Below are 17,894 nucleotides of genomic sequence, written 5' to 3'. Positions count from 1 at the left end.
ACCTCATATTTCTTTTGGGCAGCTTGCCCAGTGGTATGAATATCGACTTCTCTAACTTCAAGAACCCTTGCTTTACTTCTCTCTCCATCTCTCCCCCATCCTAGTCCTCCGACTAGTCTGACTGTCTTCCTGATTACATTTTATCTTGGTATGTTTCTTTGTCACCTTCCCCAAGCTGACAATGATATCCTTAATGAAAACTACATTTTCCTTGATCTCTGTCCCCTTCGATGTCTCAATTTTCACATCTTACCCTTTCACATCTCTGTGTCTCCTTCCCCCTGACCCTCAGTCTGAAGAAAAGTCTCGACCCGAAACGTCACCCATTCCTTCTATCCAGAGATGCTGTCTGTCTCGCTGAGTTACTCCAACATTTTGTGTATATCTGCACATAAAAGGTATTTTGTTTTTATTTTACTTTAGACATACAGCGCAGAAACGGAACTGTCAGCGCACCAAATCTGAGCCAGCCAGCGATACCCGTACACTAACACTATCCTACACACTAGAGAACAATTTACAATTGTTACCGGTCAATTAACCTAAAAACCTGCACATCTTTGGAGTATTGGAGGAAACAGTAGCACCCAGGGAAAACCCATAGTCACAGGGAGAACGTAAAACTCCGTACAAACAGCACCCATAGTGAGGATCGAATCCAGATTCTCGGGGGTTGTAAGACAGCAGCTCTATCTCTGCACTACTGTGCTGCACTACTGTGCTGCTCTACATTGGGATGGTCTGAAAAACACCCATCTATGTAAAAGTAATTCATTTTTTTTTCAATCCTCACCGGCTAACATTTGTAATGTTGGTTTCATTATTTCATCTGAAGCCAACTCTAGATTTCCACTACACTTGCAAATATAAACTGCTATTGCTAAATGGCTGAATTCCCAATCAGTCAACATTGCTCTGTTTTGGATTCCATAACCAGAGGAAATAGTATTCCTGAAACGATTCCAGCAAATCCTATAGACACAAGGGACTGCAGATGCTGTTTACAAGGAAAGACACATAGCCATGGAGTAAGCCAGCAGGTCAGGCACACCCCTGGTGATGTTTCAGGTTGGGATATTTCTTCAGACTGATTATGATAGGTGGAAGAAAGCTCAAAGAGAGAGATGGGGCAGAACAAAGGCTGGCGAGTGATATTATATCTCCTGTATCATTAAATGAAACAATCTGTTCACTTTCTATGTCATTTTCCACTTCGTCCTCTGATTGCTAAAACTGCAGTTGTAGGGTGTCTAGATTGAAAGAGAGACAAGAAATTACTGGAATGAAGTAAGAGGTTTACAAATACAGATACTTCCAGCAGTAACTCCTCAAGCCTCAGTAATAGCCAGAGCTTTAATAAACACAATTCCCACATTGGTAACCAATATCTCCATTGTGGGGTTAAAATCATAATCATAATCATAATCGTAATTTATTTGCCAAGTATGTTTTGCAACATACAAGGAATTTGATTTGCCATACAATCATATCAGAAAAGCAACAAAACACACAACGGCATAAAAAAATGACATAAGCATCCACCACAGCTGCTCCTCCACATTCCCCCACTGTGATGGAAGGCAATAAAGTTGTACATTCTTTTCTCCTTTGCAGTGTCACTTCTTCCCCCAGTTCTTAGCTGTTTCCTGTTACATGACATCATCTCCTGCAAGAAAGAACCACAGTCAATGACTACCTTTTAATATGATTGGGTGATGTGAATGCTATGGTGGATTAGAATGTGTGAGTTATAAATTCTGGTGTGTCTTGCTAAGTGGGCAAATTCAAGTGAATTTTAAAGGTTTTGTTAATTGGTATTGATTGCTTGTGCGTTGAAATGTAATTAGTGAAGCGGACTGTAAAATATATCATAAGAAGATTGTTCGCACTCACCTTAACAACTTACCTGGATGTCGCATCATTTAATGTTTTCCTTAACTGCTTTAATATTTTGTGAACCAGACTCCTGGCAGTGATTTCTGTTGCTGCTTCTCCCAATTTCTTAAAGGGTCGAATGGCCTACTCCAGCACAAATTTTCTATGTTTTTATGTTACTCCTGAATATGTATTCAGAGGGCCTCCTGCCCCCCTGCAGTTACTTATTATTTCTTATTATCTTTTTATCTAGCATCAAGAATTCCAATTTATTATTATGACATATTTCTGCAGAACTTAGGCATGTACAGGTCTTTTTGAAAATGTCTTCTCACATTTGCTTACAGTATATAGCTATGGTTCACATTTTGTTTGAGAAATCAAATCCTCGATTGATAATTTACATCCTAGCTGTTCCTTCCTCAACTCTCAGTTAATTTCTTTCAAGGGGATTTTTATTCATTATTTAGCATTTAGGTTTTCTGTCTGCGATCACAAAGGATAGCCTTTCTTATCCATCTGGACATAGGGCTACCTCTTTTGACCATGCTGTTTCTGATACATTATCGAGCTTTGCAGTGCTTCCTTTGCTGCACATCATTTCTACAAATGAACATTGCAACTTTGACAGTATCTTCCAGACCATCCAGTAACTTACTTTCTTTTCCAATGTTGACTTCACCGATTTGCTGCTTTGAAATATACCAAATTTGAAACTTTTGTCCTTCCCATGTTCCTTCACAATCTTATATGTCCTTTCTCAAACCTCTTCCAGCCATTCATCTCCCCCTTCTTTTCCTATTTCACAACTTTGAGTTCAGGTTCACTCATTCCCTTCATTCATGAGTGGCAAAATGTTCATTTATCTCAGCATTCGGTATAGAAGCTGGGATGTAATGTTAAAATTGTACAAGGCATTGGTGAGACCAAATCTGGAGTATGGTGTACAATTTTGGTCGCCCAATTATAGGAAGGATGTCAACAAAATAGAGAGAGTACAGAGGAGATTTACTAGAATGTTGCCTGGGTTTCAACAACTAAGTTACAGAGAAAGGTTGAATAAGTTAGGTCTTTATTCTCTGGAGCACAGAAGGTTAAGGGGGGACTTGATAGAGGTCTTTAAAATGATGAGAGGGATAGAACAGATGATGTGGACAAGCTTTTCCCTTTGAGAATAGGGAAGATTCAAACAAGAGGACATGACTTCAGAATTAAGGGACAGAAGTTTAGGGTAATATGAGGGGGAACTTCTTTACTCAGAGAGTGGTAGCGGTGTGGAATGAGCTTCCAGTGGAAGTGGTGGAGGCAGGTTCATTGGTATCATTTAAAAATAAATTGGATAGGCATATGGATGAGAAGGGAATGGAGGGTTATGGTATGAGTGCAGGCAGGTGGGACTAAGGGGAAAAAAAAAAAAAAAAAATTTGTTCGGCACGGACTTGTAGGGCCGAGATGGCCTGTTTCCGTGCTGTAATTGTTATATGGTTTATATGGTTATTGGAGCCTAGAGTTTCCCTTCCCTCCTTTCAAAACAAGAGCAAAACTTAATCTCAATTCTTCTCCCATGCTGCAAAACCATTTATTTTGTTATGCTATCTTGAAATATATGTAGTCGCCATACATATAAGCAGCAAAAGAGAGTTGTTTTTTAGAGTACAGCGTATAAGCCAGTGAATGTTGCCACATATGTGTTTTATTCATTGTCCATAGGCAACATCCAAAGCAGTTTGTGTTGACAAAGAACCAGTAACAACATTTGAAAATGCTTCATATATTCAGCTGATCAAGCAGCATGTGTGGAGAGAAAAACAGAGTTAATCATTCAGGAAATTGGCCATTTACTATAACAAGTGGATTATTTTAAATAAAATGCTGTAGAGATACTGTAGCGCTATGGAGTTTAAATAGGCCACTTGGTCAGCATGGACAAGTTGGACCAAAAGGCTTGTGTCCGTGCTGTATGTCTATAACTCTAGGTACCAGGACGATTATGAATGATGGTACGTTACAGACATTGGAAACAAGGTGGCTGTCTCAATCATCTTTTCAAGTAATTGACGTCCCAATGTATGGGACAGCGGTGAATAGGTTAAGGTGACAACTCACAAGTCTTCTGTTAACATATTTCATCGACATTCCTGTGCAATAACCATTCATCGCATATGTACAAATGAAGGGATAGAAATGATTGAAAGAAAATGAATTTTATGAAGAGAAATAATATAGCTTGGTGTTATGTTCGGCTTATAAATGCATTACATACACATAAATTTGAAATGCTTATTCATTTCGATCTGTGTGACTATCTTTCCTGAAGTTGGCTGGTGATTTAGTTCAAATAACATTGTCATGTTTGCAATCTATCCAAGGTATTTGAAGTACATGGTTGGCATCCCTTACACTTCCAATGCAAAATCTCTCTTTACAATCAGAGTCGTTCATACTCTGCCAACTTCTTACACAAAAGTTAGGATCAGATGTTGTTCTCCTGTCTTGCTAGAGAGCACTCAGTTGTTGATGCAGAAAAGAAAAGAAAAAAAGGATTAAACTTCAACAACTCAAGTAATCCAAATCTCCAGGGACTTCTACTGGGGACAAGTGCATTATTTAGTTATGGGAGCAGTTCAGACCTCAGCCCAGTATTTGTTCTAACTTGAAACTCAGCCGGAACATAACATAGAACAGAAAAGTAAATAAAATGTGTAGGAAGGAACTGCAAATGCTGGTTTAAACTGAAGATAGATACAAAAAGCTGGAGTAACTCAGGCAGCATCACTGGAGAGAAGGAATGGGTGACTTTTCGGGTCAAGACCCTTCTTCAGACTAAAGAAGCCGTTCCTTCTCTCTAAAGATGCTGCCTGTCCCACTGAGCTCCTCCAGCTTTTTATGTCCATCTTCTATAGAAAAGTGCACCACAGGAACAGGCCCTTCGGTCAACAATGTCTGTGCTGAACATGATGCAACGGTAACCTAATCTCATCTACCTGCAGATGACAACAAGAGCATAAGGGCATAACAAATACAAACAGAATTAGGCTGTTTGCCCTATGGAGTCTACTATTTAATCATGGCTGAACTATGACTTCATAGTACCAGACCAGTAGTACATGGATGAGGATGGTTTTAAACTGTGGCCGGGGTTGCCTAGAATGAGTGCTATTAGAGATATGACAGTAGTTGGATTTTGCCCCCTCCTGGTTCTGGATGCCAGGCCCTTTCGAGAAGGCAGGTGGAATCCAGGAACTTTGAAGCATATGCTATCAATGTGAGTTAAGAATAATCAATTGAAATGCTGAGAATGATATCTTACATTTTTAACACCCTTCTATATATTGACACCCCACCCTCTGAGCTGTATAGGCGAACATGGGAGGACGAGCTGGGTTTACCCATTTCGAAAGATATATGGGAGGAAAGCCTACGATACATACACTACCGTTCTTTAAATGCCAGGCATTGCTTGATACAATTTAAAATATTGCATAGGTTATACTACTCAAAGACCAAATTGAACAAGATCTTCCCAACTGTCTCCCCTCTTTGTGATAAATGTCACTTTCAAGAAGCCACCCTAACTCATTCTTTGGTATCCTGTATAAAAATACAAAACTTGTGGACGGAAATATTCAATATTATTTCTGAAACACTCAATTGGAGCCAGATCCAAATCTAATAATATTAGGAATGTCAGAGGGCTGCCCTAATCTAACGATATTTCAAAGACGCTTCGTTGACTATGGTTTAATAACTGCGAAAAAACTTATACTTAAATTCTGGAAAAAGATAACAGTCCCCACAGTGAAGATGTGGATTACAGAAATGACCCAGACACTACATCTAGAAAAAATAAGTCTTGTCTTGATTGACAAACCAGATCAATTTTCCAAAATATGGTCTCCTTTTATTGAATTTCTTCAACAACAAAATGGTTGAACACAAACTCAAAACCGACGCTAGTGGGCAGGCGAATGGAAGGGCAGTGGGATATATCTCTGCTTCTTTCACTCCTTCATTAGTTCTGGGGTTTTCCTTTTTCCTTTTTCGTGTTTTTCTTGAAATTCTTTATTTTCTTTCTCTTTTAAAAACAAACAAATAAGTAAATAAAATAAATGCTGAGAATAGATTGGATGTTTGGATCATATCTAATTGTGAAGTTTATTGTTTTTGCCTCATTTATTGCTTTTTTACTTATGTGGTGCAAATATTTTCTAATTCTAAAATAGCTTGATGGGAATTGTCTTTTACATCAGAGGTTACAATATCTTTCAGTGCTGGTTGTTTTAATATTTCCCTTTCTTTGTTTGCTTTGGGTCTCTAATTTTTTGTTAATGCCGAGCAGAACAAATCATTTCATTCAAGTCAGATTCAGGCTTCCATAGATCAATGTACACCACAGTCAGTAGGAAGGAACCAAAATGTACTTTGTAAACAAATCAGTAATGAAAATGGGAGGTGTTGTACTCTCCCTACCAGTTAGTGAGCTTCCACAGCCAGTGTTATCTATCCAAGGTACATGTTTCTTATTGAGTAACCAAGGAATGGAGGTACAAATGAAGTATGAAAACATAAATAGATCCACAAATAAAACAAGCAATTAGGGCAGAAATAAGTCATAGCATAATTCAAAATATTTGATGCATCACATTCCTGATCATATTTTGTCTTAGTTATCTCAAGTAAAACAGTCAACTCAATTTGGTTACCACAAATTGAATTTTAATGTCATTTATTAACCAGAAGTCTAACACTATTTGTTAAAGTGACATTACACAGTGGTAATTCTCATGTTTCTATACAGATTGTTTGCTGTGCAGTCTAAAATGCTGATTTAGAGGCAACATTCATTCAAACAAGAAGGAACTGCAGATGCTGGAAGATCGAAGGTACACAAAATTGCTTGAGAAACTCAGCGGGTGCAGCAGCATCTATGGAGCGAAGGAAATAGGCGATGTTTCGGGCCGAAACCCTTCTTCAGACTGATCTGTCAGTCTGAAGAAGGGTTTCGGCCCGAAACGTTACCTATTTCCTTCGCTCCATAGATGCTGCTGCACCCGCTGAGTTTCTCCAGCAATTTTGTGTACCTTCCATTCATTCAAACTATATTGGTCTCACTCAGAGGCCCAGCAATTATTGAATGTCTTTGAATGAATGCCTTTGTCTTTTTGGAATGCTGCAGTCCATCTGGTGAAATTGGGTCTACAGTGCTGTAAGGCAAACAAGTCAAGTAATTAAATAAGTGGCAATGAAGAAATGGCACTTCATTTATAAGCTAGCAAAGGAAGTATGATACTGTATATCCTGAAACCTCCTTTGGTCTTGCTGCTTGAGACAAGGATTTAGGAAGTACTGGCAAACCAATTATGTTGAGTTGTGGTAAGGATTCTTACAGCTCACTGCAGCCATGGTATGTTAGGTCCAAGAGGAAATGAGTGCTTGTGGTGGTGGTTGGTATGCCAAGCAAGCGGATTGTATTGTCCTGCATACTGCTAAGCTTCCTGACTGTTGTTGGAACTGCAAGTCTTCATTCTAGGAGTGAAGACTTGCAGGATTTGGAGAAGATGCACGCATCTCATAATACACCACAGTTTTTGTATCCACAGTATTTAAGTGGCAGGTTCAGTTAAGTTTCTGGTCAATATTGTCTCTTCTTCCTGATGGTTGTTAAGATATCTAACAGAATTTGCTACTTCATGTGGCAGGAGCTCATAACTCCAAACTGATCCATTGGTACTAACATCAGAAGTATTGTAATTGTAATTGTAATTGATTTTATTAGCCACGTATGAAAACAAAACAAGTATGTAAATCATACGAGGAATTTGATTTGCCATACAGTCAGATTAAAAATGCAACAAAACATGCAGCCACATAAAAATTTTACATAAACATCCATCACGGCAGCTCCTCAACATTCTTCACTGTGATGGAAGGCAATAAAGTCTTATCTTCTTTCTTCCTTTTTCTCCCGCAGTCGGGGGAGACGAACCATTTGCAGTCGGGGCGATTGAAGCTCCCTCAGCCGGCGATCGAAGCTCCTGCGGCTTGGAGCTCCCGAAGCCGGTCCCTAACCAGGGACTGCGAGCTCCACGATGTTAAAGCCCACAGGCTACTGTGGTTGGAGCTCCCAAGGTCGATCCCCAGTGAGAGGCAGCCAGCTCCATGATGTCAGGCCGCAGTGCAGACAGATATACGATAAGGAAAATGTTGCATCTCGGTTGAGGAAAGAGATAAAAAAAGTTCCCCCCCCACCTCCACCCCCCTCATAATACAAAACTAAAGATACACTAAAACAATTTAACTACAGACTAAAAAGCAACAGAGAGAAAGGGACAAGACAAACTGTTGGCGAGGCAGCCATTGTACGGCGCCATCTGGTGTATTGGTTCAGATAGTTCAATGTCAGGCATTACTCTGGCACAAAATGCATGGTTTACAGGGCAGCAATGGTCCCTGCCCTCCCAAATGTTTAGTTTAGCTTAGTTCGGTTTAGATTAGATTAGATTTGATTAGATTGGTTTAGATAAGATTAGATTAGATTAAATTAGATTAGTTTAGTTTAAATTAGTTTAGTTTAGTTTATTATTGTCACATGTACTGAGGTGCAGTGAAACTATTTTGTTTGCCTGCTATTCAGTCAAAGAAAAGGCTTTACATCATTATAATTATGCTATATAGTGCACAGACAAAGGATGAAGATTCAACATTCAGCGCAAGAAAAAGCCAATAAGTCTGATTAAAGATAATTCAAAGATCTCCAATGAGGCAGGTGGAGGTCAGAACTGCACTTTAGCTGATGAAAGTATTGGCGAGTTGCCTGGTAATAGCTGGGAAGAAACAGTCGCTGAATCTACAGGTAGTGTTTTCAAACCTCTGTGCCTCTTGCCTGATGGGATACGGAGAAGAGGCAGTGACCAGGGCGAGACAGGGCCTTAATTATGTTGGTGACCTTGCTGAGGCAGCATAAAATATATATGGGGTCAATGGAAGGGAGATTGGTTTGCGTGATGGTCTGCGCTATGGCCACAACTCTGTGATTTTGTGGATGGAACTATGCTCCATGATGTGATATATTCTGATAAAATGCTTTCTGCGGAACATCTGTAGAAGTTGGTGAGAGTTGTTGGGGACATGCCAAACTTCCTAAGCCTTCTAAGGAAGTAGAGGCATTGGTGTGCTTTCTTGGCCATAGCTTTGATGTGGCTGGTCCAGAACAAATTGCTGGTGATATTTATTCTTTGGAACTTGAAGCTTTCAACTATTGTTACTCCAGCGCCATCAATATTTACTGGGGTGTGTCTACTGCTTCACTTCCTGAAGTCAATCACAATCTGCTTTCTCTTGCTGAGATTCAGGGAGAGGTTGTTGTCTTGGCACCAGGTTACAAGGTTCTCAGTCTCCTTTCTGTACTCCGTCTCATCATTATTTGATATCTGGCCCACAATGGTGGTGATGTCTATGAACTTGTAAATTGAGTTGGATTGGTATTTAGCTGCATAGTCATGAGTGTATAAGAAGTATAGTATGGGGCTGAGAATGTATCCATGTGTGGGGCACCACTGTTGCATCTATCCTCACTGATTGCAGTCTGTGGTCAGGAAGTCGTGGATCCAGTTGCAGAGGGGAGTGCTGATGTGTTTAGAGATGAGTTTGGGTGGGATAATTAAGTAAGTAAGTTAGTTAGTAAGTAAGTAAGTTTATTGGCCAAGTATTCACATACAAGGAATTTGCCTTGGTGCTCTGCCCACAAGTAACAACATGACATACAGTGACAGTTACGAATGACTCCGAAAACACTAAACATTAATAATAATAAAACATTAATGATAAAACACCACTGATCAAGCATGTGAACCAACAAAATACCAGATCAAAGGGAGGCTACAGATTTTTGGCTGAGTAGAGCAACTGCTCATGGATAAAAACTGTTTTTATGTCTGGCTGTGGCAGCTTTGACAGTCCGGGGTCGCCTTCCAGAATTGTACTGCAAGCAGAGAACTGGTGGATAAATAGGAGTCTGACATAGCTGTCCTTCTTATCCAGGTGTTCCAAGGATGGGTTTAGGGCCAGGGAGATGGTATCAACCATGGACCTGTTGTGGCGGCAAGCGGACTGGAGTACATCAAGTCTGCTTGGCAGGCTGGATTTAAAGTGTGCCATAACCAGCCTCTCAAAGCACATATTGAAGGTGGATGTCAAGGTCATTGGATGGTATTCATTAAGGCATGAGATCTTGCTTTTAAGATTTGGACTACCAACAACAGTCACAAGGTCATAAGAGATAGGAGTAGAATTAGGCCATTCAGCCCATCATCTACTCCACCATTCAATCTATCTCTCCCTCCTAGCCCCATTCTCCTGCCTTCTCCCCATAATCTCTGACACATGTATCATCTCAAGGTACTTGAAGAATAACATCATTGCTGCCAACACAAATAATTCAAGTCCACTAGAATGAAAAGTGAACCAATGTTAGAGTCCATTCCTTGGTTACCACCCCTTATTATCTTCAGTTGCCTCTGTTGGGAAGCCCCTCATATTTGCATGCCTGATCCATTCTCTTGAAACAGACACTCTAATCTGAGCTTTGTCAAAGGAAGAGTTTACCAAGTGGACAGAGAAAAAATATTCAGTGATGTATTCAAAATCTCCTTGACCAAATGCAATATCCTCACCGACTCTTGGAAAAACTTGGCCCATGTCTGCTCAAAGTGGAGAAGGAGCATTTTGAATGGTACTGACAACCTCAGGTTAATGCATCATGAGTACACTTAAGGTATGCACACGTGAATGGGTGCACCACCCCACAAACTCACAAACGTACCTTATGCCCACATACCTTTTGTGCCATCTGTGGAAACGTCTGCAGATCCTCCATTTGCCTCAGCAGTAGTCGCAGGCCCACGTAAATAGATTGTATGCAAGCCATCCTCGCTCCAGACAGAATGCCTAAGAAAAAAATATGTTTTTTTGTTTACAGCACAGTGCTTCCACTGTTTAGTGTGCATAGTGTCTTGTACTGCCATAGCACCATGTTAACCTTTCAGTTCCTGTTCCTACCATTTTCCTTTACAGTCCTCATTGAACACAGGTTGGTTCCTTGGCTTGTTGGCCATAAAAGAGTGAGGGATATGTCAAGACATAAGGTTAAAAATTATGTGTAGGAAGCAGGGGCGGAAAACCCGGGGGTGGGGGGCAGAGGGGACACGTCCCCCCCATGATTTGAGAGGTGGGGGACATCCACCCCCCCCCCCCAAGTTTTTGTGAACCAGATTTTAAAATCTCTGCTTTCCGCGAGGCAGTGGGGGTGGGACTGATGATCAAGGGCGCGATGATTGGAGGAGGGAGACGTGGCACGTGGCACAGACCTGCGCCTCATCCGCAGGCAGGATCGATCACGGCTGGGTCTCCGGCGCTGTCCCGAGTGCCCCCCCCCCCCCCACGGGTGGCCAGAGAGGTCGGGTCAAATGCAAGCTGTGCCCCCAGGCCCACAACCAGCACAGAGAAACAGCGCTAAACCCAGCTCAACTCTGCCTGTCCCGCCAAGTGAAGTACAACCCTGGATGGACTTGTGGGAAATATGGCCAGCGCGGAGAAGCAGCGCTGGTATCCCGTCAGTCCAGACAGGGCTGTAGTTAACCCGGTGAGACAGGCAGAGTTGAGCTTCATTTAGCGCTCGATTGAGCCTCCGAAGCCTCGTGCGTGCATGTGTGTGAGTGTGGGCATGCGCGCGTGGCCGCCAACAAATTGTGTCCCCTGTCCCCTCCATGTTTTGATAGCGAGTTCCGCTCTTGGTAGGAAGGAACTGCAGTTGCTGGTTTAAACCGAAGATAGACAAATTGTTGGAGTAACTCAGCAGGACAGGCAGCAACTCTGGAGTGAAGGAATGGATGATGTTTCGGGTTGAAACCTTTTTTCAGACCAGAAATTATGATGGCATACAATTCTTCATCAACTGATATTTCACTAAGTTTTGAACTGTGCAATTTATTCTAATTCTATCCTATTTAGCCCAATCGTATTGTCACAAAACGCACCAGAGAGTGGTGTCAGTGTCAGAATGACAATTTGTCACCACAAGAGCTGGGTGATAGTTACTCCAGCTAATATTATCATGGACAAATGCACCTACTACTGATCAACATTTTCAGTTGTAGTACAAAGGAAAAAAATGCTTTGATTTTCTATGCTTGCTAATAATATTGGTACAGCATCACAATAAAAATAAAACTATGATAATTCAAGCCACCTGCTGAGCTTTCTCTTCCATTACTTGCTTTGCATTAATGTGGACCAGGAGAATTGCCATTATCATAGAAGCTACATAATTAAGATAATGCTATTCCTTAAAACAAAATAATTCAATGGGATATTTTTAAATCAACTTAGGTTTTACTAAAGCTAGACACAAAATGCTGGAGTAAGTCAGCGAGACAAGCAGCATCTCTGGAGAGAAGGAATGTGTACTAATGTGTAGGAAAGAACTGCAGATGCTGATTTAAATCAAAGAAATCTAGCAGATATTATCACGTTACCTGGGATTTACACAGTTTTACCAACAGCTGAAATTTAGGAAAATCTTCATGGGCATTCTTGTGCACCTATGAATCATAATTGAATATTTTTCTGAACATTTATTGATGCATCAAATTGCAAAAGATGATAAAATGAGGCACTAAATGAATACAAACAGATATGAATCTCTTGGTCCTCTTGGACTTTATTACACAGATTAAGAATGACATAAAATCACAACATAAATATTTCAGTGGACATAATGGCTATTACAGTTGGTTGACTTGGTTCTGGTAGATGAGCAAATTGTAGGCTGGTTGCTATTTGCAAATACATTAAACTCTCATTTATCTTGTATTTATGCATCTAGAATTCTCTTACAACTGGCAAAAATTAGACTTTGTTACATACGTCAGGCAGTTGTTCCTATTCTACAGCTCGGCGTTTAACATCATCCCCTCCAAGCAGGTTACGCGAGGAGGTGTGGTGTTGCAGAGCTCCCGTCCAAAAACAAAAAAAAGAGTGAGTTCAAACATCTTTTTGGAATTCGGAGCAGGTACAGCCGTACATTTAAACATCCTTGAGTATCGCTGCGATGCTGCAGAGATTTGTTTTAAAGGTTTCTGCGTGTTTTGAGGCGGCGAGCAGTATTATCAGCAAACAGCGCAGCTCCGACTACTGTGGCTGGCAACCTGCCAGGAAAGTGAGGCGCGCCAAATGGGGGAGAAAAACTTACTGGACCTTTACACCTGCGTCCAGAACAATCCCCCTTACTGCCTCGTCGGTGCTGACCCGGGCCGGTCTGGCTTTCGTATGGTGTGGGCGTCTCGCACCGTCTTGACCTTCTGCGGCCTTGGCTGATGATGATGCTGGACCGGGAGGAGGTAGTTGACGGGTGCTTCTGTGTCCAGCAGGATGGGTACGATTTCACCATATTCTGGACATCGGAGCGCCCAAGGTGCCATGCCTGTAAGAAAGTGGGGCATATTTGGAGGAATTCTCCCAAATCCCGGGTGGAGGCCTCTGCCTCTGGTGCTACTAACCCCCACCCCCCCTGCTCCCACCCCCTCTGTAGTTGAATCAGGGAACCCTGGGGTTGCACAGAGCGAGGGTGGGGTGGGGAGGATCAAAAGAAGGGGGTAAGGCAGCAAAGGTGAAACACCTGGAGAAGAAAACCCCCAGAGACAAAAATGTCCCACTCATCTTGTCACCTCCCGTTAGGGAGTCTGCAAGCCCCATAATCCAGCCGGGGGCGGAGGTGATCAGGCAGGAGGAGGGGGAGACGCAGAGGAAGGTTGCTCAGGTGAGACTGTGAGCTCCTCCCCTTTGGAAAAAAGAAGGAGGAATCTCTTTAGGGAGGAGCAGAAGAAGGCCAAATGGGAATCCTCCAGGGGGGGAGGGGAGTTCTGAGGTGGAGGAAGATTCCGCCCTCTGGTTCGGGCCTGGATCCCATGTTCTGGAGGGGATTCTGGGGAGGGTGGCGATGGGGACCACTCGGGTGATATGGGAGCAGGAGGAGATCCCTGTTGGGGAGGGAGTCCCGCATCATGCACCAGAGGAAGCCCAGAAGCAACCCACCCAGGACGAGGCGCAGAGCATGCCTCTGGAGTTAGAAACTGTAGGCGGGGAAGGGGTAGGGAAAACTAGCCATTCTCTCCCTTTGGACCTGGCTCCAGAGGTTTCCCTGAGCCTGGTACACCAGAGTCCACTCTGGGCACAACTGGTGAATGTATAGACGGCCCCACTGTCGATGGTCTTGACTCCCCGGGTACATCTGAGGAAGGCACCTCTGCCACTGGCCCCAGGGTTGGGACCAAGGTGGTGGAGAGATCAGCGGGTGGGGAAGAGGCAACCGCCACACGATAGGAGTATCGAGCACTAAGGGTGTGTCCGGGGATGGGGATGGTGACTCCATTGCAGTGAGCGCGTGAAAGGGGACTCCTCAGACAATGAGTCAATGGATGTTCTCACTCCTGCCAATGCCACTCCACTCATTCCAGTCTGGAAATCCGTGAGTTCATCGTGCCTCTGAATGAGCCCAACATCGGTGGTGGGGAAGATGCTGGAGTCAATTATAAAAGATGAGATAGCCGCAGATTTGAATAGCAGTAGCAGGATCGGTCCGAGTCAGCATGGATTTACAAAGGGGAAATCATGCTTGACTAATCTTCTGGAATATTTTGAGGATGTAACTAGGAAAATGGACAAGGGAGAGCCAGTGGATGTAGTGTACCTGGACTTTCAGAAAGCATTTGATAAGGTCCCACATAGGAGATTAGTGGGCAAAATTAGGGCACATGGTATTGGGGGTAGAGTGCTGAGAGGAGTGGTTGGCAGACAGGAAACAAAGAGTAGGGATTAACGGGTCCCTTTCAGAATGTCAGGCTGTGACTAGTGGAATACCGCAAGGTTCGGTGCTGGGATTATGTGACAATCTGGCCAACACAATTTGGCAATGGTGTATCCAGAGAGATATTTGGATATCAGCTACCTACTTACCAGGGAAACTAAATTTAGTGGCAGACACCAGGTCACGCAAATTCAATGAAAACACTGAATGGATGTTGGATAAAAATGTATTTGCTGAAATCACAGCACAGTATGGAACATCAGATATCGATCTATTCGCATCCAGGCTCAATCACCAGTTATCGAAGTATGTTTCATGGGAACCAGACCCTGGGGCAGCGGCAACAGATGCATTTTCGCTGCATTGGGGGAAATTGTTTATTTATGCATTCCCTCCTTTCTGCCTCATCAGTCGGGTATTAAGGAAAATACAGCAAGACTCTGCGTCTGGTATTTTGATAGTACCCGATTGGCCTACTCAACCATGGTTCCCGGTGATACTCGACATGGTATTAGAACCATGCATCACCATCCATCATAGTCTGTACGACATTCAGCGGCCCACAGACAGTCCACCAAAAAACAGTACTTGGTGTACATCAAGAAATGGGAAATGTACTGTCACAACAATAACATCACCCTCAGATCTATGAACATCCCGTCTGTTCTGGAATTCCTGGCAAGCCTCCATTACAATGAGGGGCTCAGTTATAGTGCCATTAACTGCGCCAGAAGTGCTCTGTCAACATACCTGTGGCAAGGAACAGAGCGGCATTCTGTTGGTACTAAACTCATGAGGGGCATTTTTAATGTTAATCCCCCAAGAACCAGATACTCCCAAATATGGGATGTGAGCATTGTACTGACCATGTTAAGAAACTGGTCTCCAGCTACAGCTCTGTCCCTACAGAAACTGACTATGAAAACAGTCATGCTGATGGCCTTGGTCACAGCACAAAGGGTCCAGTCACTACAGAAACTAAGGCTGGACAACATGACTACTTCATCTGGAAATTTAACTTTTCACATCAATGAATTAGTCAAAACAGAACAGACAGGGGTCAGCAGGCTTAAAAATAGAATTCAGGGCCTACCCGACAGATGATCGACTCTGTAATGTAACACACTTGCTATTGTATATGGAGTATACTAAGATCATCAGAAGCAAAGAAATGGCACTTTTAATCAGCTACAAACAGCCACACAAACAGTGACAGTCCAGACCATCTCGAGATGGCTAAAACAGGTCCTAATAAAGGCTGGAGTAGACACTAACATTTTTAAATCTCACTCCGCCAGGGCTGCAGCTACATCGGCAGCTATGAAGTTGAATGTTCCTATGGACCAAAATCCTAAAGACAGCAGGATGGTCAACGGAAAAAACTTTCTAACGATTTTATAACGAACCAGTAATTGAACCTGGAACATTTGCAGAAACAATTTTAAGTTCTGTAATATAATTTTACCCCATAAATAGGGGCTATAATTTGGTGTTAATTAATTTATCGTTGTTTTTCAATATCGTATTGATGTCTAATAATGTTAACACTATTCTCCCCACAATCAAGGCAGATGTGATGCATGGACTCGTTTCCACGGCATGGAATCACAGTGCTTTAAAATCTTCACGTAATCACTCACGTGACTCCGAAGTAAAAGAGTAAGATTAAACGAGAATATACCAGTTCGAAGTTTGATCATTATTTTATGAGGAGTACATTGAGGGAATACATGCCCTCCGCTCCCACCCTTGATCATATACTCAACTGGTATCTTCTTCTCTAATCTTACTATGTTTAGTCATTACAGTTATCTGTGATTTCACACCGCTGCTTTGAAGAATGACACGCATGCGTCCTGGCAGGGTTCTTCACGTATTCCCTCAACGTACTCCTCATAAAATAATGATCAAACTTCGAACTGGTAAGTTCTCGTTTAATCTTACTATTTCTTTGAAAAACTGCCTTGCGAGCAGCATAGTATTGCAACCGGAAACCCCCATTCCCCATGGGTACTAAACGGCTTTGAATATGACAGCTGCTGAGAGGTTTACATGAATATTAAACAATCTCAATAAATATCTTTCGATTGCCATCCTCATTTTCTGCCAATGGAATATTGATTCAATATATGGGCAGTCTATAGCCTTTAGTTGATGCTGCACCCCAAACCATATTGATCCAGGCCATTTCTGGTCTTATGGAAGATGAGCTCAGCAGTGAGTGAACCCAGTTTGCTTTCCATAGTTTAGTTGGTCGTTTAACTATTTTAACAAATGAGGGAGCCTTCATTTTAATAACGGTTCTATTTTTTAAGCATAAGTGCTTGCATTTGCGGAGACTTCGTAAACCCAATGGATGAAGATTGCAATGGGTTAGAATGGCTTGGAGGACAGGGCAACAATTCTTCAATCAGCTGTTGGGGTATTGGCAGTATTGGGAAAATATTTCTGGCAGTTAAAATTCACAAAATATTGAGGAAACCTAACTTTCCCCTCATCCTCATCCTCATCATCCAATGAGGAGGGACCTCATTGAAGCCTACCGAAAAGTGAAAGGCCTGGATAGAGTGGATGTGGAGAAAATGTTTCCATTAATGGGAGATTCTAGGACCAGAGGCCATAGCCTCAGAATAAAAGGAAATACCTTTAGGAAGGAGATGAGGAGGGATTATTTTGTCAGACAATGGTGAATCTGTGGAATTCATTGCCACAGAAGGCTCTGGACGCCTTCAATGGATATTTCTAAGGCAGGGTTTGATAGATTCTTGATTATTACGGGTGTTGGGGGTTATGTGGAGGAAAATGGGTTTGAAAGGAAAATATAGATCAGTCATGATTAAATGGCGCAGTAGGCTTGATGGGTCAGATGGCCTAATTCTGCTCCAATCACTTATGAACTTATCCTGCAACCTCTGCCATTATTCCTGTGCTGTACTATTCAATGTTCTTGGTTCTTTGTTCTATTTACTGAATTCCAAAGAAGGAAAGCTACACTTAAGGGAGACAAGGGAAAGATTTAATGTATATTTTCTTGGAGATTCAAGTTAAAGTTTCAAAGAAAGACAGAAGAATCAGAGGAATAAGTTGGGCATAAGCGCCTCATAAATAAACCAGATTATATTTTATAAATCTTAACTTCAGAGAGTTTTACATCATT

At 42.2% G+C, this 17,894-nt stretch overlaps 1 long non-coding RNA gene across 1 annotated transcript; it reads right to left on the bottom strand.

The window, feature by feature from the left end:
- Nucleotides 1-5,205: 5,205 nt before the first annotated feature.
- Nucleotides 5,206-13,347, bottom strand: LOC129712775 (uncharacterized). The gene is made up of 3 exons (XR_008726128.1): nucleotides 11,241-13,347; nucleotides 10,712-10,821; nucleotides 5,206-5,950 (listed from the first exon to the last, which is right to left on the bottom strand). It is a non-coding gene; the product is annotated as an uncharacterized LOC129712775 (long non-coding RNA).
- Nucleotides 13,348-17,894: the final 4,547 nt, after the last annotated feature.

This window comes from Leucoraja erinacea, chromosome 2 (genome assembly GCF_028641065.1).
Source record: "Leucoraja erinacea ecotype New England chromosome 2, Leri_hhj_1, whole genome shotgun sequence".
NCBI lineage: Eukaryota > Metazoa > Chordata > Chondrichthyes > Rajiformes > Rajidae > Leucoraja > Leucoraja erinaceus.
The sequence above is the reverse complement of the archived record's forward strand: the minus strand, read 5'-3'. Positions and strand labels throughout refer to the sequence as shown.